Source organism: Bubalus kerabau, chromosome 3, assembly GCF_029407905.1.
Source record: "Bubalus kerabau isolate K-KA32 ecotype Philippines breed swamp buffalo chromosome 3, PCC_UOA_SB_1v2, whole genome shotgun sequence".
NCBI classification, from domain to species: Eukaryota; Metazoa; Chordata; class Mammalia; order Artiodactyla; family Bovidae; genus Bubalus; species Bubalus kerabau.
Window position 1 is genome coordinate 126,246,798 of NC_073626.1, and position 27,269 is coordinate 126,274,066.

Consider the following 27,269-nt stretch of genomic DNA (forward strand, 5'->3'; position numbering starts at 1 on the left):
CCCCACCCCCGGAGTTAGCAATTACCTCAGTTTTTCATTTAATTGTTTTTCTTTTAGCATCATTAATTCATCCCACAAACATGTCTAAACATCTAGCAATACATTCAAACATATCTGGTAATCTGTAAGTTCTATATTTTCTTGAAATCTGTCCTCCTGCTCCTAATTGACTAGTTGTTCTCCTGGCCACTGTCTAGTGGAAGTCCTGACATTTCTCTTCATCATTAGACTGAGAATTCCCTTCACCTCGTTCCTGTGTTGATTCCTTATTTCTTAGATCCTAAGCCATTTTCTTTCTTAGTTGACTCCCTTCATTTTGTTGTAATATGTACGCCAGTAGCTTCCTTGGAAACTGCATATGGGATTTCATTTATTGGATAATTGATTGACAGTTTGGCTGGATGCCTAAATCTTGGTTGGAAATCATCTTCCCCCAGAATTCTAAAGGCAGCTCTCTATCAGCATCTGGTATTCTGGGTTGATGTTAAGAAGTCCAATGATTCTCATTATGAGACCTTTTTAGTCTCTAAAATCTCTAGAATTTTTATCTCTAGTGTTCTAAAAAATGATTTAATAAAATTCAATATTTATTTTGATTTTTAAAAAAGTTTTGAGGGGGACTTAACTGATGGTCCAGTGGTTAAGTCTCTATGCTTCCACTGTGAGGGGTGGGCAGGGGTGCGGCAATCCCTGGTTGGAGAACAAAGATTCTACATATGCCCCCTGCCCTCTAAAAAAAAGCTTTAAAGAAATTAGAATACACAAACAATGCCATAAATTGACTTTATATATTTGGATCTGAAACCAGGGGAGATAGTGGAAATACTGCAACCCCATCACTATCTACTGGAGTCCCGGTCAATCAAGTGGGAAAGAGGCATCAACCTGGAAAGGAGGAGGTGACCTACTAGTTTGAAGATTGTCTGACTGTTTGCTTGGAAGCCCACAGGAAACAACTGAAAACCTTATTGAAAATGACAAAATAATTGAGTAAGGTAACTGGGTACAAAGTTAGTTTTCTATTATCAATAGCTTTGAAATACACAGACAATTAGCTAGTACTAAATACAATGGAAGAAAGATTCCATTAAGCAAAAGCAACCTAACAATAAAATTCTTTTAAAAAGTGCAAAAATCTATGTGAAGAAAACTTTTTAAATGCCACTGAAGAATACAAATATGAACTTACACCATATTCTTGAATAAAGAGATTCAGCCTTACAAGGATGTCAGTTCTCCCTAACTACAGTAACATACTCACAATGACAACAGCAGGAGGATTTCTCATATAACTAGACAAGCTGATTCTAAAGTTGATGTGGAAATATACCCAAGCCTGATTAGCCAGGAAAAGTTTGAAAAAGAAATGTAAAGAGCAGAGATAACTCCATCAGATATTTCCATGTCTTTTAGATCTATTATACAACTAAAATAATGAAAAGTATGGTACAAGCCCATGGAGAGATATATAATTTAGAAATGATAGGAAGTCACCCAATATATATAGGAAGTTACTATATAGTCAAGTTGGCATTTTAAAAACAAGATTTATCCATATTTGGTATTGGGACAATTGGCCACCCATCTGCAAAAGAAATGAATTTAGATCCTCACTTCATATGTTACACCAAAATAAATTCTACGTGAACCGAAGGTTTAAATGAAATCATAAAAGCCTTAAAGGACCAGGAGAAAAACAAGGATATTGAATCTCTTGCTACTTCAGCTCAATGCCTGGCCGCAGTGAGCAGCCCCAACTTGTGGGTTGTTGATTGAAGAACAGATTGATTGTGAGGTGCTGGACTAGATGTCATGCTTGCAGCTGCCAATCAGAAGGCCCGGACTAACTTTGCTCCATGGCATTTGTTTGGTTCTACCAGCATTAAAACATTTTTGGTTTTGGGCTAATATTTTAAAACTGGGAGTTTTCCCATACAAATCAGGATTTCAGACTTCCCCTGAAATGTCTAAATGTCTGGCAGCACTGGGCCCTCGCTGCTGCACTGCATGGAACAATCAAATGAGCCCTTGACTTTTGCACTGAGGTTGAGGCTTGGGCTCCAGTGACTAGAGCAGGTGAAGGGGCATGGTGATCCTGGATGCGGGAGCCCTGAGTTGAAGGTAAGCAAATGAGGTTGTCACTTGGGCATGGGGGACAGGGGGCAGTTCCTAGGCTGTTGTCACTCAGCCTAAGAAGATATCATAGCAGAAGCAACAGGAGGGACTGGCTTGGCCAGAGGGAATTTGGGGTGTGAATCCAAGAGGCTTGGGGACAGATGGAAGGGGTGTGTGTATGTGTGTGTTGGGAGTAGGCAGGGGAGTTCTTGGAGAATGAACTAAGGAAGCACCCCAATATTCTCATTCAGGTGGGTAAATGCTCATGAACACATAAATCACATCCAGGCATACTCCTGCTTAAAATCCAAACTCCTTATCTAAGCCAACTGGCCATGATTCATCCTCCATCCTTTCCTCTCTCTGTGTTCACCTTGCACACCAAGCCACAGAGGCCTTGAAGTGAAGTGAGAGTTGCTCAGTTGTGTCTGATTCTTCATGACCCCATGGACTATATAGTTCATGGAATTATCCAGGCCAGAATACTGAAGTGAGTAGCCTTTCCCTTCTCCAAGGGATCTTCCCAACCCAGGGATCGAACCCAGGTCTCCTGCATTGCAGTCGGATTCTTTATCAGCTGAGCCACAAGGGAAGCCCAACAATACTGAAGTGGTTAACCTATCCCTTCTCCAGTGGATCTTCCTGACCCAGGAATTGAACCAGGGTCTCCTGCATTGCAGGTGGATTCTTTACCAACTGAGCTATCAGGGAAGCCTTGGGCAATCCCAAAGCTGCTGGGGGCTTTTTGCCTCAGAGCCCCTCTTCTTGACATTCCCTCTGCCTGACACGCTGTTCCTCTGATTCTTTAGCTGGCTGGTTCCCCTTGTCTTTCAGGTTTCCTCTTAAATATTCCGTCCCAAAAGAGGTTTGGAATATGCCAAGGGACAGCAAGAAGGCTAATTCCATGAGGTCCTGGAATTTTCTGGACCATGGGGTCCAGAAAAACACACAGATTTCTGAATGCAAGAAGGCTTTGAAGGGGCAGTCGGTGCTGGGGATGCAGTGACGGGATCTTATGGACCTCCCGAGACTCCCTCTAGCACCTGCTGGGGGCAGAGATCCCCAGGGCCAGAGTAGGAGTAAGAAGGAGAATTCAGGGCACTTGTCCGAAAGAGGAGATGGCAGGGGCAAGGCATTAAAGCAAGGTCTCTAGGTGTTTTGTGCACGTGCAGAGCCATGGGTGTCAGGAAGGAGAGTCAGGGAACTGCTTGGGTTCCAACCCTGGCAGAGGGAAGTGTGGCGGGGCTGGGGTCCTAAGGAAGGGACCCTAGGGTAGGAAAGCTCTGGGCAAGTGTTGAACAGCCCCTCTCCATGGTGGGCCCAGAGACGATCTGAAGGCAGCAGGGCAGGCGGGGCCGGGGGGAGGTTAGGGCCTGTGGGCAGTGTCAGTCAGGTAGGGGGTGGACGGGGAAGCGGATGTGCAAAGGTCTGGAAAAGGAAGGGTGTAGCTGCAGATCCCCTGGCCTGGCCACAGCCTGACCAACAGAAGGTGCAGGGCCAATGACCCCAGAGGAGGCAAATTCTACCTGTGACATCGAGTTGGTCAAGCTCATCTAGAAAGTGAAGGTCTGATGTCAGTGTGAAGGCCATCCCAAAGGCCTAGGTGCCTGAGGACATCTTCATTGTTCCCAGAAGGGGTGCCATTTAGCTCAATTAATATGCTAAACAGAAGTTAATCTGGTCCTTGTTCCAAGCAGAGCAGGGTTACCACTCTAGCGGCTAGTCCAGGCTCTAGTCCTGAATCTCAGGATCCTCAGGCCACAAACTATGCCTCTCTGGGCTGCTGTTCCTAGCCAGTAAGAGTTCATTATTACAGAAAGCAGGTAATTGAAGAGTATCTAAAACAGTTAAGGGCTTCCCTGGTGGCTCACATGGTAAAGAATGCCTGCAATGCACGAGTCCCAGGTTCGATCCCTGGATTGGGAAGATCCCCTGGAGGAGGGCATGGCAACCCACTCTAGTATTCTTGCCTAGAGAATTCCATGGACAGAGCCTGGTGGGCTACAGTCCATAGGCTCTCAAAGAGTCAGACATGACTGAGCACAGGCTGATTGGAGCTTACATATTCATGACTCATAATTATGCTCTTGAGCCTTGAATGGGGCTCAGGCTCTCTTCCTCCCACTCAGAAGCAAGCCCAGTTATACCCACTGTGCAGGCGAAGTCAGGAGGCTGGAAGGTTCACACAGGTGAGCAGGCAAAGCCCTGACCCAGCACATAACCACCGTTGGTGCCTCCTATACTTGTTTTTTAAATTTTTTTAGGCACCCTTCTCCAACACCCTCCCCTCTCCTTGGTCACCAGGGGAAAATGCTTCTGTAGGCAGGGTTCTGCTATTCCAGGGACAGCTCCAACCCTTCTTCATTTCTCCTGATTTGACAAACTTAATGAAGCTCTTACTCTGTGCTCACACTCTTCTAGACTCAGAGGATTCCAGAACAAAACCAAAGATGCCAGGCCCTGGTGGGAGACTTGGAGTGAGACTATCTCAAGGGATAATGAACAAGAAGAAAGGGTAGGACTGACAGGCTGAGCTTTCTGTGGAGGTGACATGTGAGCAGAGACCAAAGGAAGTCAGGGCAGGGACAAAAGCCCTGGGGCAGCCACCCAGGAGGCCAGGGAGGCTGGTGTGTGGGAGCAAAGGGATGTGAGCGGCCAGGATGGGCACTGGGGAGCTGGCTGACACTGGGGTGCTGGCTGACACTGCGGCCTCCTTGTTTGGGTGTCAGGAGTCACCAAGTGCCCTGGGGTTCTCAGTGGCAGCCAGGATGATTCAAAGTTGAGACTTATCTCTGCAGGGTGTTCAACCTGCAGAGGATTCTGAGCAGAGGACTGACCCAACCTGCCATTCTAACATAAAGTTTTTTTTTGCTTTTGCTTTTTTCTCAGGTCTATATCATTTTATCTTTAAGCCCTGATTTTACAAAATGTGCCAGTTCCAAAGGGGAATTACATTTCCATCTGAATTTGTTCCTGTAGATTGCATTCCAAATACATCGGAGCTAAGATGTGTGTACATTTTTACATGCATGTTGGAAGAAAGCACATAGAAGCAGCTGCTTTTTTTCAGTAAACTTGGGCCATTTTCCATCTCTTTGGGTCAATGCACTACAGTCAGGTGAGGGGAGATTTATCTGGGCCTTGTAGTACATACTGAACCACTGGGTGATGATTCGTCTTCTCTTGTACAGCCATTTGGGACATTAGACCAAATGTCTGATTGCCATTTTTGAAAGAGGACTCTTTATAGACGGCATCTCTCACTTAATTCCTACCAGCCTGCTGCTTTAAGGTCAAGTATGACTTGGTTCCTGCCCTCTGCTGTCGATCAGTCAGCATCTGCTGACATGGCCCCCAGGCTCTGACTCCCACCTGGAAATGTCATAAACGGCCCCTACCCTACACCTCCAGCCCCCGCCGACATAGGGTTTTCTTGATAATCACTCTGATTGTGTGTGGAGACCAGGTTGTAGAGGGAGAAAAGAAGAACTTGGGAGACCAGGTAAGGGCCACAGCAATCCCCAGACAATAGATGGGTCTGCTCCATCTCCCTGTAGCCTTGGGAAAGTGTCATTTCTGGAGTGACCCAGAGAGACGGGTGAAGGATGACACGTTTCTAAGGAAATGTAAGGCTGAGAAGGGGAACTGCTTTTGAGAGTTCTTATTCTGCCCTACAGGGCAGCACACCTCCACAGAGAAGAAAGGTTTCCAGGTCGCACCTGTGGGGGGCTCTGCTGCCCACCATACACACACACTCTATGTTTCAGGGCTTCCTGTTCTGCTTCTGAGCCAGGCCCAGAGCAATCTGGTCTCTCTGACATCAAACAAGTCAAGCCTGGGGTTACCCCATGCATTCCAGAAAAATTCCAGGCTGCTTCGATCCCATGTGTAGCCCAGACATAAACTACTGATGCATGATGTGGAAAGCCCACTGACAGTCTTCCTGCTTAGAGGCCACTGGGTTACGCAACGTGCTTCAAGTGCTTCCATTTTCCAAATCTCCAACCACATTCCAGAAACATTAAAAAGCACAACTCACTTCTTCCAGTCTCAGCTATAGGGATTGATTTCCCAGTGCTGCCTGTTGTTGGCCCAGGGGTCTGACCTGGGATTTGACAACCAGACAACTCAGTGGGAAACCCCTCTGCTCTGGGAGGGACGTTCCCCGGGTGGTTGACAACTCCATGAGTGAGGGACTGGACTCTGGAAGGGGAGAAAAAAGGGGCTTTGTTTTTGTTTTTGTTCTAAAGTGTTCTCCAGATGTCTGTGGAGGGTCACAATGAGGGTTTCCAGAGGCAAAGGTATGCACTATGGGAACCAGTACACTGTCTTCCTGATATTCACATGTAATTTTCTTCTTTTTAAAAAAATTAATTTATTTTTTGTTGAAGTATAGTTGATTTACAATGTTGTGTTAATTTCTGCTGTACAGCAAAGTGACTCAGATATACACACATATACATTCTTTTTCATATTCTTTCCGTCATGGTTTGTCATAGGGTATTGAGTATAGTTCTCTGTGCTATACATTAAGACCGTGTATAGCCATTCTAAATGTAATACTTTGCATCTGCTAATCCTAAACTCCCAATCTATCCTTCTCCCACCCCTCCTCCATCTTGGCAACCACAAGTCTGTTTTTTATGTCTGTCACATGTAGCTTTCTTATTGGAAACCAAACCAACACAGAAACAGATTCATTTTTGTTCTCAAAGGATTTCTGAAATAAATTAAATTGAAATTATTTAGTTAAGTGGTCAATCTTTTATTTTAATAAATAAAGCCGACAAACTTTATGCTGAATGCTTAAATCAGTCCTGAATATTCATTGGAAGAACTGATGCTGAGGCTGAAGTTCCAATACTTTGGCCACCTGATGCAAAGAACTGACTCATTGGAATAGACCCTGATGCTGGGAAAGATTGAAGGCAGGAGGAAAAGGGGATGACAGAGGATGAGATGGTTGGATGGCATCACTGACTCGATGGTCATGAGTCTGAGAAGGCTCTGGGAGTTAGTGATGGACAAGGAAGCCTGGCATGCTGCAGTCGTGGGGTCGAACACAATTGAGCAACTGAACTACAGTGAACTATAGTGCATGCTCTGCAGGTCACACCCACTTGAGAACATCTGGCCTGGGGGCAAGTGAGGCCAGCACCAGCCCCATGCTCTACACTCAGAGCTATACCCAAGCCCCAGGCCCATGAGCCCAGAGGAAGGCCTGCCTTTTTCGAATTCGCATGAAGACGCTGTGTGGGCTGAGAGCAGTCATGCTCGTGGCAGGGGCTGCAGATTGATCTCTAATATCTGTTCTCTCCTTTCTCAGTGTTAGAAGTACTACCAAGATCCAGATTCACCTAGAACTACATTTCCCAGCCTCCCTTGCTGTTGATTGCCATGTGACTAGTTTCTAGCCAATCGAGTGTGAGCAGTATTGTCCTGTGGCAGCTTCTGGGAGCTTTCTAAAAGGACAGCTGATATATGACCTCTGCCCCATCTTTTTATCCCCTATTTTATTCTGAAAATTTTTAAATATATAGAAAAATTGGAATAATTATATAGTGAACTCTTACATACCCATCCCCTAGATTCTATATGATCTATCCAGCTATCTACCGTCTATTACCTATCTATTATCCTTCCTATCCTTCCATCAACAACCCTATTAATATTTTTTATTTGTTTTATAATAAATTGCAAGCATCAATATACTTTCTTCCAAATATGTCAGTGTATATTTGTTTACAATATTTTGATGTACACTTTTTACATATAATGAAATGAACAAACTTAAAGTGTACATTTGGTGAGTCCCGACAAATATATTAAGAATCAGCAGCCCAGAAAGTTTCCTCACACCCTCTCCCAGTCCATCCTCAACCTTCTTCCCACTGCTAGGCAACCATCGTTCTGATTCTCACCATTAATTAGCTTTTCCTGCTCCAGAATTTCACTTAAACGGATCATTCATACAACATATACTCCTGTAACTGATGGGTTTAGGTCAGCATCATGCTTTTGAGGGTCACCCTTGTAGTTTCTATTGATGAGTGATCGTCCATTGCATGAGTATATCCATGCCCCTGTTGAAGGACCCTGGATTATTTCCGGGCTTGGGCTATTATGAATAAAGCTGCATGTATTGAGAAACAGTTCCCCCGTGGGTCTCTCACATTTTTACTGCAAGTGAGGGACAAGCTGCCCTTTCAAGGATGTTTCTATTTTGAAGAGTCTTGTAAAAGAACGTGTCTCCCAGTGGAGCAAAGGGCAGGTGTGCTTACTCCCCATTATAAAAGCTCCAGGTTCCCTAAGTCAGAGTTCCTCTCCTGTAATGCCTCACTACATGTGCTGCATCCATCTGGTCCCATCCACGTTGCCCCCTGAGACCTCAGAATAAGAGGAACTGACGCAAATACACTAATGCTCTTGCTACTTGCTGTGCTGTGAGTAATAAAGTCTATGGTTCTTGGATCTTCTGCCAACCTCTAAAACAGTGGCAGGCTGACATGATAGCCTTCACGTTGAGTAAAATCTCAGCCCCTTCGTAGTTCTTGACACTGAACATTCTTGTAACCCTTGTTTTGATGACCATATGTTTGCCTCTTTCCTTTCTGTCCTCTTATCCTGCCGCCTGGAATGCAGATGTGATGGCTGGAGCTCTAGGCAATCTTGGCCCTAGAGGACCACAGCTTTTCTCTAGGGGTAGTGATGCAGGAAGGTGCAAGAAGCGTGGATCTCCTGGGTCTTTACAGATCAAAAATCGCTGTACTGGCCCTGGAATTTAACAGGACAGATGCTTTGCTTACTCTGTTGTTACCGTGTTCTCTTCCAATCCTATCTAATGCAACCCACATCATCATTTATCCCTTCTGAGGTGTTTTCCCCTTGTTCTACAATGAACACTGTACTAACCTCAATGAATGACACTGTCAGGCCTCTAGTCCTTTCCACAAGGATTACTTCCCATATCCCAGTGCCCAGTGCAGTGTCTGGCAAGCAGGAGGGGCTCGGGAGATGCTAATTGACCATCCATAAGTGAGCAAATCCATAAAAGAGAGGTTCAGATTAATAATGGTGGGAAAGGTCCATCCTCCAAGTGATGGAACAGAAAAAACATTAGACTTACAGGGAAGGAGTCAGAGTTCCAGCCCTGTGCTGCGTGACCTTGGGCATAGCACCTACCTCTCTGGGCTCAGTTCTCTAGCTGTGCATTGTGGGCTTTGGCGCAGATGATGAATGTTCATGGCCCCCACTGGCCCTGAAGTACTCTACTAACCCTGAAATCTTGGCTTTCCTGATCATGCTTTTTGCTCCTTCTCATGTATCTTCTGCTGGACTCTTGGTGGCCAAAGGAAGACCCATCCCTTGCTGGGCCTGGGACTGCTCTCCACCCAAGGTTGGGGAAATGTGGGTGCCTGGGCCGCTTGGCAGCTGGGGGAGATTGGCAGCTTTAGCAGCCCAGCTGGTGGCGTCAAGTTGCTGGGTGCCTGGTCACCACATTAATCTGCTCTTGGTGCCACTAATACCAATTTGTGAGCAGACAGCCAGGATCAGACAGGCCAGCTGTCAGGCAACTGTGGACAGCTCAGTATGTGGTTTGATTTTTATGGCTTAGGGCTGGAATTAGAAATTAATTAGCAGATTTAAGTTTCTGGAGCTGCTTCAGACAGGTAGCTCCCAGGGACCAGGTGACACCCGTTCAACCCAATGACCCCAGCCCAAGCAGCCTTGTTCCATCCTGCTGACAGCCAAGGCATCAGTTCTGGCTCCAGCTCTGCTGCCACCCTGCTGGGTGACCTGGCTGAGTATCTTTCCCTCTCTGTGCTCAGCCTCCTTGCCTGGACCATAGAGGAGTTGGGCTGGATGCTCTCTGCATTTTCCCAAATCCAACATCCTGTGATTCTCATTTGGTCTAGAATGCCCAGCATGGAGTAGAGTAGAGCTTGGCAAGCCCTCTGTCCCCACTGCCAGTGGGACAACTTCCCCCATGGCATCCCTGTAAATTTTCCAGGATCCCCGTTTCTAGAAAAAACAGGCAATAAAGTGAAATGATCTGCATTGCAGCTAGGTCACCCCCTCCATCAAAGCTTCCACCATTGCTGGGAAGGAAGCCCTGTCCACCTGAGTCACTCCCTCTCATCTCATGGCCCCCATGCTCCCCTTCATTGCTCACAGGACTCTGGCCACAGCAACCTTCTTTCAAATCCTCTAAGTGACACCTTCCTGGTGGCCACAAGTTCCTGCCACTCTCTGCCTGGTGGGAACCTCTTCACTGCCCCCACATTCCCCTCCCCCCCAGCCTATCCTTCTGCATGTCTTTGCTCTGATATCTCTGCCCTGCCTGACCCCTGTTAGCACTCCCTGTGCATTTCCATGGTATCCCTCAGCTCAGTGGGAGGCATAACTCTTGAGGTCATTTGTCATTTGACGTTCATCTGGCCATGAGTCTCCTCAAGGCAGGAGCACATCTGTTTTATGCATCATTTTTGTCAGTGCCTGCTAATTATCACCCATTCTCTGTCCCATTCTCTCTCATGCAGTGGCAGATCTCCTGATTTTAACTTCACCTGTGTTCACCCCAAATAAAGGACCCCGTTCCCAGTCCCCCTTGTGGCTGGGCATGATCACAAGCCAAGTCCTGGCCAATGGATATAACTGGGCAGGAAGGGAACCACTGCCAGCTGTGCCCATCCCCCTGCATTTCTTCTCCTGGTAGGAGGCAGGGGTGAGGCAGGGGCTACTTTGGGCCCTGCAAATGGGCTTCACTCCAGAAGGGCTGAGTCACAAGGTAGTGGGGTCTGAGCGACATGCCAGCTGGGACTTTGACAACACAGATTGTCAACATCAGGGTCCCCCAGAGAAACAGAGCCAATGGGGCATATAAGCATAAGTGCATGCTTGCTAAGTGGCTTCAGTCATGCCGACTCTGTGACCCTGTGAAACATAGCCCTCCAGGTTCTTCCGTCCATGGGATTCTCCAGGCAAGAATACTGGAGTGGGCTGCCATACCTTCCTCCAGGGGAATCTTCCCAACCCAGGGATCGAGCCCAAGTTTCTTACATCTCCTGCATTAGCAGGCAGGTTTTATACCACTAGGGCAAACTGGGAAGCCCATATAGATATACAAAACACCTAAGAGGAAATATTATAAGCATCAGCACATGTAGTTATGGAGGCCAAGAAGTACCACCATCTGCTGCCTGCAAGCTGGCGCACAGGGATGCAGGTGGTGCCATCCCAGGCCAAACCCAGAGGTGCAGGGACCGGAGGAGCCAGTGGTGTGTGTCTGAAGTCCCAAGACCCCGAGCACTGGTGTTGGAGGCAGCAGATGGATGTTTCAGCTCAAACTGAGAGCAAACGCACCGTCCACCTTCCCTTTGCTTCTGTTCTTCACCCTCAGTGGATGGCAGATGTGCCAGCTCTTCTCTGCATGGGTGAGGGTCTACTGATGCCAACGCTAGTCTCTGCCAGGAACACCCTCATGGACACACTCAGAAATAATGCTTCACCAGCTCTCTGGGCTTCCCATAGCCCCGTCAGTGGACCCATAAAATGAACAATGACAGGAGCTAGTCCTCTGCCTTGTTCGAGCCACTGTGGTTCTGGGTCTGTATCATGGTAGCAGTGGTAGTAGTGTTAGATGCTCAGTCGTGTCTGCCAGGCTCCCCTGTCCGTGGGATTTTCCAGGCAAGGATACTGGATTGGGTGACCATTCCCTTCTTCGGGGGATCTTCCCGACCCAGGGACTGAACCTGGGCAGTCCCTGCAGGCAGATTCTTTACCATCTGAGCCACCAGGAAAGCCCCATATCATAACTACACCCCAAACCTAATTACTCCTAATTACCACTATGTGTAGTAGGCACTTAGAAAGTATTTGTTGATTAAATGAGTGAGTGAGTGAAAAAATGAATGAGCAAAGTTTTGTGTTAAGGAACTAATGGTCTTAAGCACCGGGAGCTATAGTCAATATCCTGTGATAAACCATAATGGAAAAGGACCTTGTTGGTTTTCTGTTTTAAATATAGTAGTTTGTTTGCATCTGTGAACCCCAAACTCCCACTCCATCTCAGTGACTTCTTGTGAAAATTAAATGATGTACTGATGACAGGCATCTGGAAGAAAGAGGCTGACCCAATACAGGGAACAGGCCTCTTGGTCACAAACCCGGGCTCCAGACACTGCTGCCTGCCTAGTCGTCTGTGTCTGAATCACATCATTTAGTGCCTGATGTGTCTCCACTGCTCAGGGTTCAGGGGGCGCCCAGGACTCAGACTTGCCTGAGGCAAACTTCACTCAGCCTCCAAACAGTATTTGAAAAATCAAGATATCACTCTCTCTCTTTCACATCCATACACACACACACATACACACACACACACACACACACACACACACACACACACTCTGTCACATGTGCACATAAACAGACATACACGGATATACACCCTGCATTTCAAGATAAATCAGAAGACTGGGCCACCCTAGGCTCCAGTTCCTGCTGGGTACCAAGCAGCTGTTGATGAATAGCAGCTGCCCTTTCAGGCAGGAGCTTGGGCTTTCTGACACCCTGATCCTCCTGCCACCCTCTAGGTGACCCCTCACCTGGCCCCACCCCAATCCCTGCAGTCCTCTCAGCCTCCTCGCTGCTCTGTGCCTGTGGGCTCTTCTGCTCGTATCTTCTCTCTCTGCACCCTGACTCCCTGAGCCCAGCCCAGCCTGGAGCCTGGAGCCTGGAGCCCAGAGTCAGATACAAGTCCTTTGCTCTTTCCCCACAGTCCCCTGCTGTGACCACGCTTTTCGGGACAAACTACGTGCCCATTGTGGGCTGGATCTCTGAGCAACTGAAACGGGACCAGTGCCTCTTTAAGGTAGATCAGAACTCAGTTTCTGTGCTTCTTGAGGGTGTGTGGGGCAGCACACGGCACCCAGGGTGGCTTTTGAGGCCCCAAGAGCTGACGATCTCAGCACACAGGCAGCTTGGATCCCCGAAGGGCTGTGTGACCCCTGCCAACCTGGAGCCTCCATTCTGGACTGTTGGATGAGAGAGTGATGTGTCTCTCTTGGGCTTGAACCGTTACATGTCAGAGTCTCTGTGCTACAGCAACTCAGGCTGCCCTACCATCACCTTCCAGAGCAGACTTCCGATCCTAGAACACCCGGTCACCCAGGGCTGTGGAGAATTTGGATGTGCATGCAGGTGGAGCTCAGACAGGTGACAGGCCTGCTGGCCAGTCAGCACACTGCTGTTGACAAAACTCCCTTCTCTGAGAATGAGAGGCTAACGTGAGGACCCATCAGCACAAGAGGGGCCAGGCCGCGACTCTGTGGTGGTGTCCCAGCCTCCAATCCTGCCACACCCTGGCTATGTCCCACCGTGTGGGGGCCTAGATCCTGGCCTGGTGGCTGCTGCAGCTTAGGTCTCCCAAGCACCCTGGCCACTCTCCTCTGTGTCTCTCCCTGACACAGGATTGAACAGGCCCTTATATGCTCTCCAGAGTGAGCAGTCTCTCACTCCACTTTCCCTGGTGCCTCTGTGGATGGCAGGTAGTCATATGGGTTTCCAGGACTCTACGGCAAAGCCATTGGGTCTTCAAAAGTGGAGTTGCCTGGGGAAAGGGGAGGGGTTTAGGGGAGGGATAATTGAGGAGTTTGGGATTAACATACACACACTGCTGCTGCTGCTGCTGCTGCTAAGTCGCTTCAGTCGTGTCCGACTCTGTGCGACCCCATAGACGGCAGCCCACCAGGCTCCCCGTCCCTGGGATTCTCCAGGCAAGAACACTGGAGTGGGTTGCCATTTCCTTCTCCAATGCATGAAAGTGAAAAGTGAAAGTGAAGTCACTCAGTCGTGTCTGACTCTTAGTGACCCCATGGACTGCAGCCCATCAGGCTCCTCCATCCATGGGATTTTCCAGGCAAGAGTACTGGAGTAGGGTGCCATCGCCTTCTCTGATACACACACTACCTACTATATGTAAAATAGATAATCAACGGGCACTTACTATATAGCACAGAGAACTCTACTCAGTGCTCTGTGGTGACCTAAATGGGAAGGAAATCCAAAAAAGAGGGCATGTATGTATATGTGTAGCTGAATCACTCTGCTGTATACCTGAAACTAACATGACATTGGAAATCAATTATGAAAATGAAAGTGAAAGTCACTCAGTCGTGTCCGACTCTTTGTGACACCATGGACTATAGAGGCCAGAATACTGGAGTGGGTAGCCTTTCCCTTCTCCAGGGGATCTTCCCAACCCAGGGATCGAATCCAGCTCTCCTGCATTGCAAGTGGATTCTTTACCAGCTGAGCCACCAGGCAAGCCCCAGATTACTGGAATGGGTTGCCTATCCCTTCTCCAGCAGATATTCCCGAGCCAGGAATCAAATTGGGGTCTTTTGCATACTCCAATATAAAGTAAAAATTCGAAAAAGAAAGATTTTGCCCAAGGGGAAAAAAAAGAAAGTACTAGATGCATATTTGAGTAAACAAGCAAATGGGGAAAAAAGGAGAGTTGCCTCTCTCCGTGTTTCCTGCTGTGACTGTCACTCCTAGTCACAAAGCCCTGCATGGGGATGGCTGTGGCCTGCCTCATGGCCAAGGGAGGGGAGCACAGGCTGTACGTGGCTGGATATGGGAGCACCACCCACTCTGATGGCCGCTTCACTGACAAGCTTGGCAGCAGGGATCATGTTGGGCCAAATGCAGTTGGCCCATCACGAATGGGCCAACTTACAGCTGACAGGCCCCTACGCCCATCACTGGGGCTTACAGCTGCTTTTTATTTTCATTCCTTTTCCCCCAAATGTATGAACATAAAAATGACAAAGGATGCTGATTCTACATCCCAGGGACCTGATTTTTTGGGGCCTTTGGAGGAACTGGCAAACCCCTTCAGCCTGATGAAGCTCGAGCAGGTTCATCTGCAGGGCTGGTGGTCACTCCAAAGCCAGGTGACAAGGTTTCCGTGGCCCCAGGTGTTCCTGAGTCCCATCTCCATGTCCTTCTCCAGGCCACTTTGCAGAAGGGGGTTGAAGGCTGGCTGGAAAGAGTATAGACTACAGAACTCAAGCGCCCTGTGTTCGAGTCTTTTCGTCCACAGGTAGCAGTGTCTAAGCATTGACAAGAATCATAACTGCCTGAGATCTCAGTTAGCTCATCTGCCAAAGGGAAGAGGAATGCTCACCACACAGGCTTATTGTGAGAATCGATTAACTACAAGTTCCTGGCATCTACCATGGGCCAGACATGTGACCATAAAGAATGACAAAGCCTTTCCAACCTCATCTCACTCCTGGCGATGGTGGCTTCCTTCATGACATCAGGGGCCAGACCTCACTGGCTGTCCTTACTTGAAGCTTAGTGTTGGCTCTTTGCCTCTGCTCAAGCTCTTTCTGCTCATATGGGCATGTGCCTCTGTGTGTGTGTGTGTGTGTGTATCTGTGTGCGCATGTGCTTGCACACGCATGTGCTAAGGGGAAGGGGCGGTTCAGAAGCATGTGTGCTTGTGAACCTCTGTGAGTGATGTCAGGTTGGCCGCTTCTACCAATGGCCATCAGGGGGTACTCATAAAGGCCCTTCTTTCAGCATCCCCAGGGACCCTTCTCCAGCCCACCCCAGCCCAGTCCGCACACTCCATGCTACCACCACCAGGGGCCCCAGAGATCAGATTGCTCCCCTTTCCTGCCTCACCTCTGTCTCTATCCGGCAAACCTTATCTCCTCCAGGTGGGCCTGGTGCTGCCTAATGGGGACACTAAAATATGCTTGGGCCCTCCTGCCCTCAGGAGGCTTACAGTCTCCCAGGAAGGTGGACGGGTACACCAGAGTGTGGAGCAAGGCAGGGTGTGCAGAGCAGTGGGCCCTTGCTGTGGAGGGGTGGGGGGCCTGGCAGTGTCTTGTCTCCTGAGCTGGGGTCTTCAGCTCCACTCCCTATTCAAGGCAAGCCTAAGGGCCTTTTCTTCCTTTTCCCAGTTTTGCAAGCTAATAGCACAAACTGAGTTCCGAGAGATAAGAAAGGTTCCCCAACTTCCCAGGGTGGGGGTCCAGCGTTGAGCCTGGCCTGTGCATCTGCTTCTTTCCTCAGCACCAGCCTTCTCTCTAGCAGGGCTCTGCCACCCACCTCCAATCGTCAAGACCTCCAGTCCTCAGGCCCAGGCTAAAGGCTGCCCTGCTGGCTCCATGAAGAGTAAGGTCCACAGAGAGCGCTCATCTCTGTCCAAAGAGGCCACTGGGGCTGGTGTTCTCTGGGGGCATGGGTGGGACTGTCTGCAGACCAGCCCCTCCTGTAGACTGTGCTGGTAAACCCTTTAGCCCACCTGTGAGTAAGTCCTGAGCCTCCGCCATGCTCCAGGCCTCACGCTCAGAGGCCACAGATTGCCAGAGAAGTCCCTGCCTTTCAGGGGACGGAAGATGAAGATGAGAAGCTGGGCTGTAGCAAGAGGAAGGAACCCTTGGGGACAAGTCCTGCGGATGCTCCAAGGAAGGATATTGTGGATCGAGAGGTGAGGATTGTGGGTGGAGAGGTAGTCTGGGAGGACTTCCAGGAAGAGGTGGGGAAGGGACCACAACTCTTGAAAGGAATAAGCTATCCTTTGTGTACATGCCTGCTGCTCTCAACTTCTGAAAATGTCCCCTTCAGCACATATGATGGTTACAGCTAAGCACATAGCTCAGAGCATGGGGTTTTAGCTTGTTTGAGGGAGCTGCCAGGACTGTGGTCCATGGAGAGGAGTCTTGGAGGTCCAGCCACACGTCTGGCTGCCCCTGGGCCCTGGCTTCAGTTACTGTGTCTCAGCTCTGGCTCTTCCTAACTCCTCTACTCCCCACGACCCCCAGCCCAGGATCACTGCTGCCCCATGCCCTTTGCACACTGCTTGCTCTCAGCCTGTCACTCTCTGGATCCTTCTCTGTGTGTTCAGCATCCAAAAGCCCCAAGAGGGAGCATCTACTTGGCTGGACAGACGCTGGGCTCTGGGCCACGTGCTCAAGCCAAGCTACTGACAGCTGCTCTGGGTCAAGGCTCCAAGTCTGGTGTCCCCAGCTGTGGCCAGCGCCTTGGGTCGCATGGAGGTGCCCCTCCTCTGAGGGGCCTCAAGAGCCTGGTGTGCATTGGGGGTGCATTCTCAGAAGCTCTCATGTCCAGGATCACCCCAGTGATCCCAGACCCTCAGGGTAGCCTCGGGCAGTGCCGCAGCTCAGCAGGAGCAGAGGTCGACTGGAGCTGTGAGACGCCAGTCACTGACACTGCCCCTGGGATCCTTTGCCCCAGGGCCTAAGAGACTCTGAAGGCCACAACACAACCCTTGATAAGGCCTGAGCCCTGTCCTCTGACCCAAGCCGGAGGGGCCAGCTGCTGTGAGCAGCTTGGCACTCGCCAAACCTCAAGATTTTTTTGGCAAAGGAGTTTGTTTTCTCTGCCCCACCAAACACTTGTCTTCTTTGATTATGCCATTGTTCTTTCCAGGGAGATCTGATTTTAAAACAAAAAAACATGTTTTCTAACCAACAGGACACAGACATGTGCCAACACATATCTGATTTGAAAGCAATTCCTTGCTCAGTTTAAGCTTTGTTTTGGAGGGACAGGACAGAACATCGTCCCCAGCTGTCCAGAGCATGGGTTTGGCCCTGGGGAGGCTCCTGTGTTCCCTTCAGCTTGGAAATCTGGCTAGAGGTGTCCAACGGAATTCCTGCCATGAGGGTCACATAGCTTCCAATCTGGAGGGTGAGGCGGGGCCAGGCGGCAGCAGGATCATCTCTTTAAACAAGGAAGAACCAAAATACCCCTGTTTGTGGTGTTCTCAAGCCCAGATGTGTCTCCACACACAAGGCGGCTCTAGAGACAAAGCCACTTCCGCGTTCAGGCCAAGGGTGATGCTGCAACATTGAAGCTAATAAGTAACCTGTTGCTGGGTGAAATCTGTTTGGTTTTGTGGGGGTTTCTCTGCCTCAGGGAGCAGTTCTTCCACCCCTGGGTGTTCCCCTTCCTTACCCCACCTTCTCCTCTCTCCCAGGATGCTGCCCCCACCGGCCTGGGGTTCTACCAAACTCTGCGTCCCCTAGGTGTCCTCAGCCACCATCACAGGGGCCAAATCATGCCCTGCTCCCACCTCTGAAGAAGAGGGAAAACTGCCTGGTCCATCCAGTAGCAGGAAACCTAGAAGGTGAGGGGTGACTCTCGGGTGTCTGGACTTCTCTGAGACCCTCACAGAGGCACAGAACAGGGGCAGGGGCAAAACTGAGATAGGGATGGATGCTCAGCCGTTCACAGATTAAGTCTTCACACACACATATGGAAGCTCTCTGGGCTTTTGTTGTCTCCTCTGAGCTGCGGAGCCAATATGCCATGCCTCTTGAGGCTCATGCGAGATGAGGCCATGAGGCTGTGTAGCTCTGTGCGGAGAACCATCCCACCTTTCCTAGTAACACATGCCTGGATTTTGCTAGGCACAAGGCTACTCACAGTAGACTGTGTTTCCCCTGGTGCCTAAGTATGGCTGTGGGATTAGCCAGTAGAAGGTAAGCACAAGTGCTGTGTGGAGCTTCTGGAAATTTCCTTTGCAGCCAGGACTTAAGTTCACGCTTGGCCCACTTCTTTGTCCCACCTTCATGCTGTGATAAATTGTGATAACCAGACTCATGAATTGTTCCTCTCCATCCCCACTAGTCAATCCCTGGCCACAAAGCCCAGTACTTTATGTACAACATGACATTCACCTTCCCAATTACTCTACCATGAAGACATCTTATCCCCATTTTACAGATGAGAGAACTGAGGCTCAGAGCAGGAACTGCTGTGCAATTTGAACCCATGTCACAGAGACTCCAAAGCCATGTGCAATTTTCATTCATTCAGTGAACACTAACGGAATGCTTTCCATGAGCTGGGCTCAGAATAGGGCCCTAGAGACAGAGCCATGAGCCACACCCACAAAGGGCTGTGGGTACCAGCTTCAGAGAGGGCGCCAGATTGCGGTCCCAGGCTTCACTGTCCTCTCTGCTTTCCTCTCAGAGCCAAGTGATAACAATTGTCAGCCCTACAGACTGTTAGACCAACCATCCGATTCTCCCACTTTGCCACCTGTGGGCACCTGGGTGGGTGAGAGAGCATCTTTCCTGCTTCCTCTGGGATGAGACAGGAGCCCTTCGGAGGGATGCTGCACACTGGCTGTGTGGCTTCTGGGGTATGGGACCACCATCCCGCAGGGGACTGGAGAGCTGTGAGCATGTGCAGCACCCCATGAGATGTAAATGGAGACACCCCAAATCAAGCAGACCCAGAACTGCTTAGTATTCAGCATTCAAGTCCTCAAAACCTCTTCTGACTCAAGAGTCATCAGAGTCAGGTTCATCCACTCAGTCCTGTCCTCTGTGCCAGCCAAAGTACAACAGCTCAGCACCTTGTCTTAAGAATGCCCTGCTACTGGTCCCAGAATTTTCTCTTGAGCCACTGACACCTATCCTGCAAGTTCTGATGTGTGTACCAGGAAAAGACAATAGTCACAAGAGCAGCCTGGCCTGACAAAGACTGTAAAATGCCCTAGATTGCAAAGATGCCAAAATGTAGAAAGTGTCATGGTAGAGTCCATCAAATATGACAAGAAGGGAAGAGGGTGGGTGCCATTTTCAGGAGAGACTCGCCAGACAGTGCCCAGTCCTCCCCAAGTGGGCTGGCTGTACTGTGCCAAGATTTGGTGTGGGGGCGGGAGGAGTCACTGGGGTCAGAATTCTACTGGCTTGGTGACCTTCATTGACCTTCCTTCTGTTTCCTTGTGTGAAATGGGGTCTATAATATCCAACTCATACGGTGCTTGTGAGGCTTCAGTAAAAATGCGTAGAAAAAAATGTGAGTGTAAATGCTTAGCAAATATGGGAGCCTCCATGTGTCTGGTGGTCAGGAGGTCAAGAGGTGACATCAAACAGGCCTGGCCCAGCTCTGGCAGCCTTTGTTCTTAATCCCTCCATAGATAACAAGGCAGTCATGGAGCCCACCTTGAGGGGCTGAGAGGGTGAATGAGGGAAGGGTGCCTGGAGGAAGAGGACAGTCCATGGGCAGCTGCCAGAGTTCCTGCTGCCCTGGCATGGCCTCTTTCCCCCTGCTCCTCCTGAGCGGGCACCACCATCCTGGCCCCTTTGCCTGATCAGCACGGAGCAAGGGCCTCAGTCACCAGCATGTCTGCCCACTGCCCCAGTTGGGCCTCCTCGACCTCTGCCAGTTGTTCCCAGTTCTTCCCAACCTCTCAAATCTCCAGCTGATCAGCTCCCTGACCGCAGGGACCAAGGTCAGAGGCAGAAATAAAGACAAAACAGTTTAGCTGTCTTCAATCACATTAGCTGTTTTGGGGAAGGGCAGTAAAACAAAGATGAGATAGCAGGTCTGACATAGAAACACAGAGTGGGGTTACCAGGGAGCAGCTGGCAGTCTCTGGAGCCAGGCAGACCTAGGAGCTATCTGGATAGCCTTGAGCCGGTCCTCTCCCCTCCCGGAGCCCTTCCCTTTGGGCTCAACATAGCAGTAATCATTACCATCCGTAGTGTTATCTCAGGCTTGTATGCAGTCTTGGAGCATCACTCATTCAATGGACATGAATTTGAGCAAACTCTGGGAGATAATGAAGGATAGGGAAGCCTGGAGTGCTGCAGTCCATAGGGTCGCAAAGAGCCAGACACGACTAAGTGACTGAACAGCAAGTCTTGTACGTGCAGATGACCCAGGCCTTCATCCTGAGCCCAATGCTCTTCTCTCCCATCCCGGCCCTGGGTGTCTTCACCAGCTCATGACTAATCCCATCCAAGGTCTGCTCCCAGATGGTCCAGCTGGGCTTTTGCCCTGAACATAGATGCACTCCACCCACTGTGGGCTGGTCATCTGCCCTGAGGTCTGGTACCTATCCCTACATTAGCGTGTTCAGAACTGAACCTCTGGGCTATCCCAAGTATGGACCATGCACTGTGGATGCATGGAAAAGAGAAGGGTCCTAGCCTCCTGGGAAGGAGTACCCCAAATCCTCGGGGGTGGGAAGAGACTGCACAGGAACTGCTGCATATGTCTCAAGATCGCTGAGCTGCAAAGGTGATGCGGGAGCTGGGGTCCTGCCACATCTTACTGTCCCTGATTGTGCCAGGAAAGGGGTCTCTACTTCCCTGTTGGGGTCAGCCCTCCTCTGCTTCCCACCCTGGACCTCAGGATTTCATCTCTCTCTAGGCAACAGAGATGTAGGGATATAGGAATCCACCGCCCAGGGTTCCAGGGAAGACTGCTACCTGTTTCCCATAGAGAGTGAACCTGCCCTAAAGGTGCCCAGTAGTCACCCAAGCACTTCAGCTAGCCCACGATCCTCAGGTCTCCCAATTTACCCACCAGCATCACACACCCTAGCTGCATCCTTCCTCAATGAGTTATCTTTCCCTTATTGGAAAATCACAATAGTAATATATTGTAGTTGCTAAAAGTTTATGATAAAGAAACGAACAGGAAAGACGAAAAGTCAGTCCTCGAACCACACCCCTCCACCCTCCCCGCCCCTGTCCCACAGAGCTCTGCCCCCCATGGAGGTTTCCCTGCACAGGCGTGTGTGTGCCTCTTCATGAATGCACGTGCAGGACTTTAAACAATACAAAAGGGGTCCTGCAATTGCTGTGCTTCTGCATCTTGCTTTTATTTTCACTTACTAAGCTGAGAACATTTTTCAGGATCAGAGCAGAGGTTTCATCGCCAGCTGTATAATTCTTTGTCATGCGGCCACCTTTCTGCCTCGGAACACACAGGTGACCCTGGTGTCTTCTCGTGCTAGAGGAGACACCGAGACAGGGGACATCTTTGGCATTTTGCAAGGAAAGATTCTTAGAAGGGGAATTTCTGGGTCACAAGGAGCATGCATTTTAAATGTGGCCAAGTCTGCCCAGGTCGCCTTCCCACTGACAGCAGGTACCATGCCGGTCCCGTGTCTGTGGCACCAGGGACCTGCATCCCAGCAGTGCACCCCTTCCCATCCTCTCAGCTACGTCCCCATTGGCTTCTTCCAGTGACTGGTGAGCATAGGGACCTATTTTATTGTTCAATGGCTAAGAGTGTGTCTCCTTCTCTGGGTTACCCCTTCCTCTCCTTTGGCAATTTTTCTCTACTGGGTTGGATATGTCTCACTTGTGGGCTCACAGAATTTCTTTAGATGTTGTACTATTAATTTCTTGTCCATTGTACATGTTTTAAATATTTTCTTGAGTCAAATATCTTTTAACTTGGTTTCTCATGTAATTTTGCCATGTATGGGCTTTTTATTTTTATGGAGTCAAATCTATCAACCTTTTATTTTATAGCTTTTGCATTTTGTGTCTGGCTTGGGAGGATCCTCCAAGATCTTGAAAATATTCTCTTCTCTTTTCATCCATTGGTTTTATAGCATTTTAAATAGGTTTTATGGGTTTTTTCAATCGGTTTTATAGTGTTTTTATCTTTTACAGCCTAGATTCTTCTGAAACATATTTTGCGGGTGTAACACTCCCTTTCTTGGGAAATCTGATGCTCCAACTGGCCCATCTTCCAATCCACCCATTCCTTCACTCATGCTCTCCACAGCATTTTGAGTCTTGATGTTAAGTTGCTTCAGTTGTGTCCAACTCTGCAATTTCAGAAAAGCCGCCTGGCTCCTCTGTCCATGGGATTCTCCAAGCAAGAGTACTGGAGTGGGTTACCATGCCCTCCAGGGGGTCGTCCTGACCCAGGGATCAAACCCGCATCTCTTATGTCTCCTGCATTGACAGCCAGGTTCTTCATCACTAGCACCACCTGGGAAGCTGCCTCAAATGCTGAGGACACCGCAGAGCCTGTTCTCACAGGAGTCACGTCTGGAGAAGATGACAAGGAGCAAAGAACAAACATGCAGTTAGCTAATACTATTTCAAGTAATATGGTGGGAGATGCAATAAGGGATGGAGAGTTAACACAGAGGTGATATTTTAAATAATGTGGTCACAAACAGACTCCCTCAGAGGACAGCCAAAGCCCGAGATGCTGACAATGCAAGGGAGGAGCTGCTGGATCCCCGGGAAGACAGCTCAGGACAGAGGCAGCGGCAGGAGCAAGGCCCCGACAGGAACCCATTTCTTCAGGTCAAGCATGGCTGTGCTCCAGGTGGATGCTGGGGAGCGGTGGTGGGCAGGATTACGGGGCCTTGGAGGCCCCTGGGAAGGGGCAGTTTCACTCAGTTCTTGGGAGTCTTCGGTGGCAGCCTTTGGTACACGTGATGTACTGGGAGTGGGGGGCAGGCAGGTGGCCTGTGTGAGTGCAGGGGCCCCAGGCCTCGGTCCTAGCCTGCACTCTCACTTCTGTGGTCTGCAGAGCCGCTGGTGTGCAGTGTCGCACCTGCCCTGTGCCTGGCACATGGGGAGCCCTCCGCGGACATCTGATAGACCTAAATTGAGCCTCACACACAGCAGGTGCTGATACAAGCTCCTTCACTGCCTACCCAGGCTCTAGAAAAGGAGTTGGGATGGAGGCTGGTCACTGGCTGGCCGCAGAGGGGCAGTAAACCTGCCGCTGCCCGAACCAGCAGAGGCTGAGCCATCCACTCCACCCGGTTCCATGCACTTGGGAGGCTGTGACGGCGGGTCACCCAGGTGATGGCACCTGTGCCTCCTCGCAGCCTGGAAGGGCCTGCAGAGCTGGCCAGGATGAGGAGGGACTCCAGAGCCAAATGAGGAGGCAGAGCGGGCAGGGCTGATCCAGAGCTGTGCCTGAGGCCCATCCTGAGAGGAAGCAGGAAGGGGGCAAGGAGATGCTCAGTGTGGAGGAGGGGGAGAGGAGGGGCTGGCCCCAGGGAGCGGGCAGGGACTCAGAGAAGTGGAGAGACAAGGAGCGACCCTGCAACATCACATCTTCACCAAGGGCTCATGACACCAGGCTGAGGAGCCAGCTGGGCTGAGCCCACCATGAACCTATGTCAGTTTGGCATCCCGCTCTGCAGGGAGGCATTGAGGCCCTGCCCCACGTCCAGCTCCAAGGGCCAGAGACCAGCTCAGAGGGCCAGGGAAGCCTCCCCGTCCCATTGACCTGGATGCTGAGATTTTAGCCAGGCCCTCACCTCTGTGCCTCTTTTCATTTCTTTGTTAAGTCTTGTCCTTAAGAGGTGCCAAACTAAAGCCTTCTAAAGCCTATGTTTTCCAGTAGTCACGTACAGATGTGAGAGTTGGACTATTCAGAAGCCTGAGTGCCAAAGAATTGATGCTTTCTAAAAAAGAATTGCCAAAGAATTGATGGTTTTGAACTGTGGTGTTGGAGAAGACTCTTGGGAGTCCCTTGGACAGCAAGGAGATCAAACTAGTCAATCCTAAAGGAAATCAACCCTGAATACTCATAGAAGGACTGATGCTGAAGCTGAAACTCCAATGCTTTGGCCACCTGATGGGAAGAGCCAACTCACTAGAAAAGACCCTCATGCTGGGAAAGATTGAGGACAGGAGGAGAAGGGAACGACAGAGGATGAGATGGTTGGATGGCATCATTGATTCAAAGGACATGAGTTCGAGCAAATTCCAAGAGAAAGCAAAAGAAAGGGAAGCCTGGAGCACTGCAGTCCATGGGGTCACAAAGAATCAACAATAAAGCCATCTTCATCTCTTCTCAGCTGGGGAGAGAAGGATGGAACCAGCAACTGAGGTAATCAGGGTAACTGGGCCAGGGGTCATTTGGAGAAAGAGAGCCAAGCCAGGAGCTCAAGGTCCAGGAACTGGGAGCTCAGGATGACCTTGCTTGGGCAGACGCAGATGAGTCAGGTAGGAGAGGAGGCCTGGGAGCATGGAGACAGGAGAGTTCCAGGGCCAAGCTTTCTTGGTCCTGCTTCCCACGGAGGATCAGGTCATCATTCCTGGATGAAGTCCACCATCTCTCCCCACCAGGAGGCCTGTGTGGAAGGGAGCACTGGGAGTGAGGTGGGTGGCAGGTCCTCCAGGGCAAAACCACCTAAGCTCTGGTTGACACACAAAGGTGAGAGTCATGTGGGAGCAGGCAGAAGGATGAAGCAGAAAGAGCCCTAGTCCTGGACACCACAGGTCATAGCCGCGGGATGACGAAAGCGGATGCCCCAGACATTGGCTCTCACCTGCTCTCAACCTGTTGTGTTCTCCTCTGCCACAGCCATGAGCTTTAGTCCCTGAATGCAGACACACTTATGTTTAGGTCTCTGGGACTAATGATGACCTTGATAGAGAAGGATATAGATGCTCCGGACTAACAATCTAGAACTCAGAACCATTCAGCCATCTCTCCAGACGCCTGACCATGGTCCACATGGCTGAGGAAGCTGGCCCCCATCACCCTCTTCAGCCTTAAGGCCCCTCAGAAGTTCCCAGACACCCCCACCCCCTCCTTGGGAGCCTTGATCTGGCAATTCTTCCCCCCTACTACCCTTGCTGCAGTCTTGATGCCTGGCTTCCTCTCATCCTCCCCACTCTGGCCTGGTGAGGCCCTTCCTAGACTCCCTCCACCCTCTGCAATATTCCCTTCCTACAGTACACACAGCCTGTCATGCTTTGCATCACATATTATTAACTACAAATATTCGTTCGCTACTAGCTAGTTAGCTGGCTGGTTAATCAGTTATTTGTTTCCTGGTTTATGTTCATGCCTCTGCCCCAACTTGCTCATAAGGACCCAGAGGGCAGAGACCTTGCTTGTCCTGCTCAGGACAGTATCTCTTTGCTCAGCACAAAATGGCACAAAGTTGTTGTTGATGAATGAACGACTGCATCTACTGGACTCATGTCCCCTGAGCACAAACTGAACTTGCCAGCACAGGGCAGCTCGGATGAATAAGACAGGTTTCTGTCCCTCCAGGAGCCCCCAGTGGTGGTGTCCCCTTGTTGTCAGCCTCTCCCCAACCCAGAAACTCAGCCCTGACAAACGGCCTTATTCTTCTTACTTCCTGCACCCCAGATTCCACCCCTCCATGTCTGACTTAGTTCTGGGGCACCTGCAGAGACTTTTCTGAGGCCCTGACCCTGCTGCTCCTGCAAGCTCCATTCATCCATGGTTGGAAGTAACCTCCAGTAAAAACAGCCTTGGGGTGAATGGCAGGGACGGGGAAGACTCCCCTGGGGCAGCAGAACTTGGGGGCCCTTTACGACAATCCGGCAATACAGCCTAGACACTTCAGCAGCTTTAGCTCAGTTTTTTCAGAGTATGAGGCCACTTAACTCCATTCTCTATGGCTGACAAAGACGTCGAAAGAGGCTGTAAGCCCATGGAGACAGGGACCCCGTCAATGATGTTGCTTCTGCTACAAGAAACAGAAAAACCAATCTGAAGTGGCACTGAAGAAAATTTGACAGGTCAAGAAGGCTGGAGGAAGGGAAGCACTTGGCTGATCATTTCAGCGATTCAGAGACATCAGCCTGAACCTGGATTCTTTCCATGTTTCAGTTCGGTTCTTCAGCATGAGAACTTTGTCCTAGGCTAGCTCCCCTCATAGTTTCAAGATGGCTGCCAATTTTCTAGTCATGACACAGACACCACACAGGGAGAGAGAAGGCAACTCTTCTAATGTGTCTCTCTGTTTCTTTTTTTTTTTAATTTTTGGCCTCTCAGTGTGTGAGATTTTTAGTTCCCGAACTGGGAATTGAGCCAGCACCCCCTGCATTGGAATCTTGGAAACTTAACCAGTGGACCACCACTGAAGTCCCTAATTTGTCTCTTTGGTCAGTGGGAAATCTCTCCTGGAAGCTCCTCCCCCAGCTTGATTCCCCTCACGTCCTATTGGCCAGAATTGTGTCACAAGCCTCCTTTGCACCAACCACCGACAAGGAGTCCGGGATTTCCGGTGTTTGGCTGAGAATAATTGGGATTTATGCTTGAACCACAGATGGAGGAGGCATGCGTACTTGCGGGCTAAACTGCTTCAGTCATGTCTGATTCTTTGCAACCCTATGACTGTAGCCCGCCAGGCTCCTCTGTCCATGGGATCTCCAAGCAAGAATACTGGAGTGGGTTGCCATGCCCTCTTCCAGGGGATCTTCCCAACCCAGGGATTGAACCTGCGTCTCTTAGGTCTCCTGTGTTTGCAGGCAGGCTCTTTATCAGTAGTGCTGCCTGGGAAGCCCTAGAGGAGGCATGGACACCAGCAAATCCAAGTCCTACCAGTAAGGAAGACAACTACT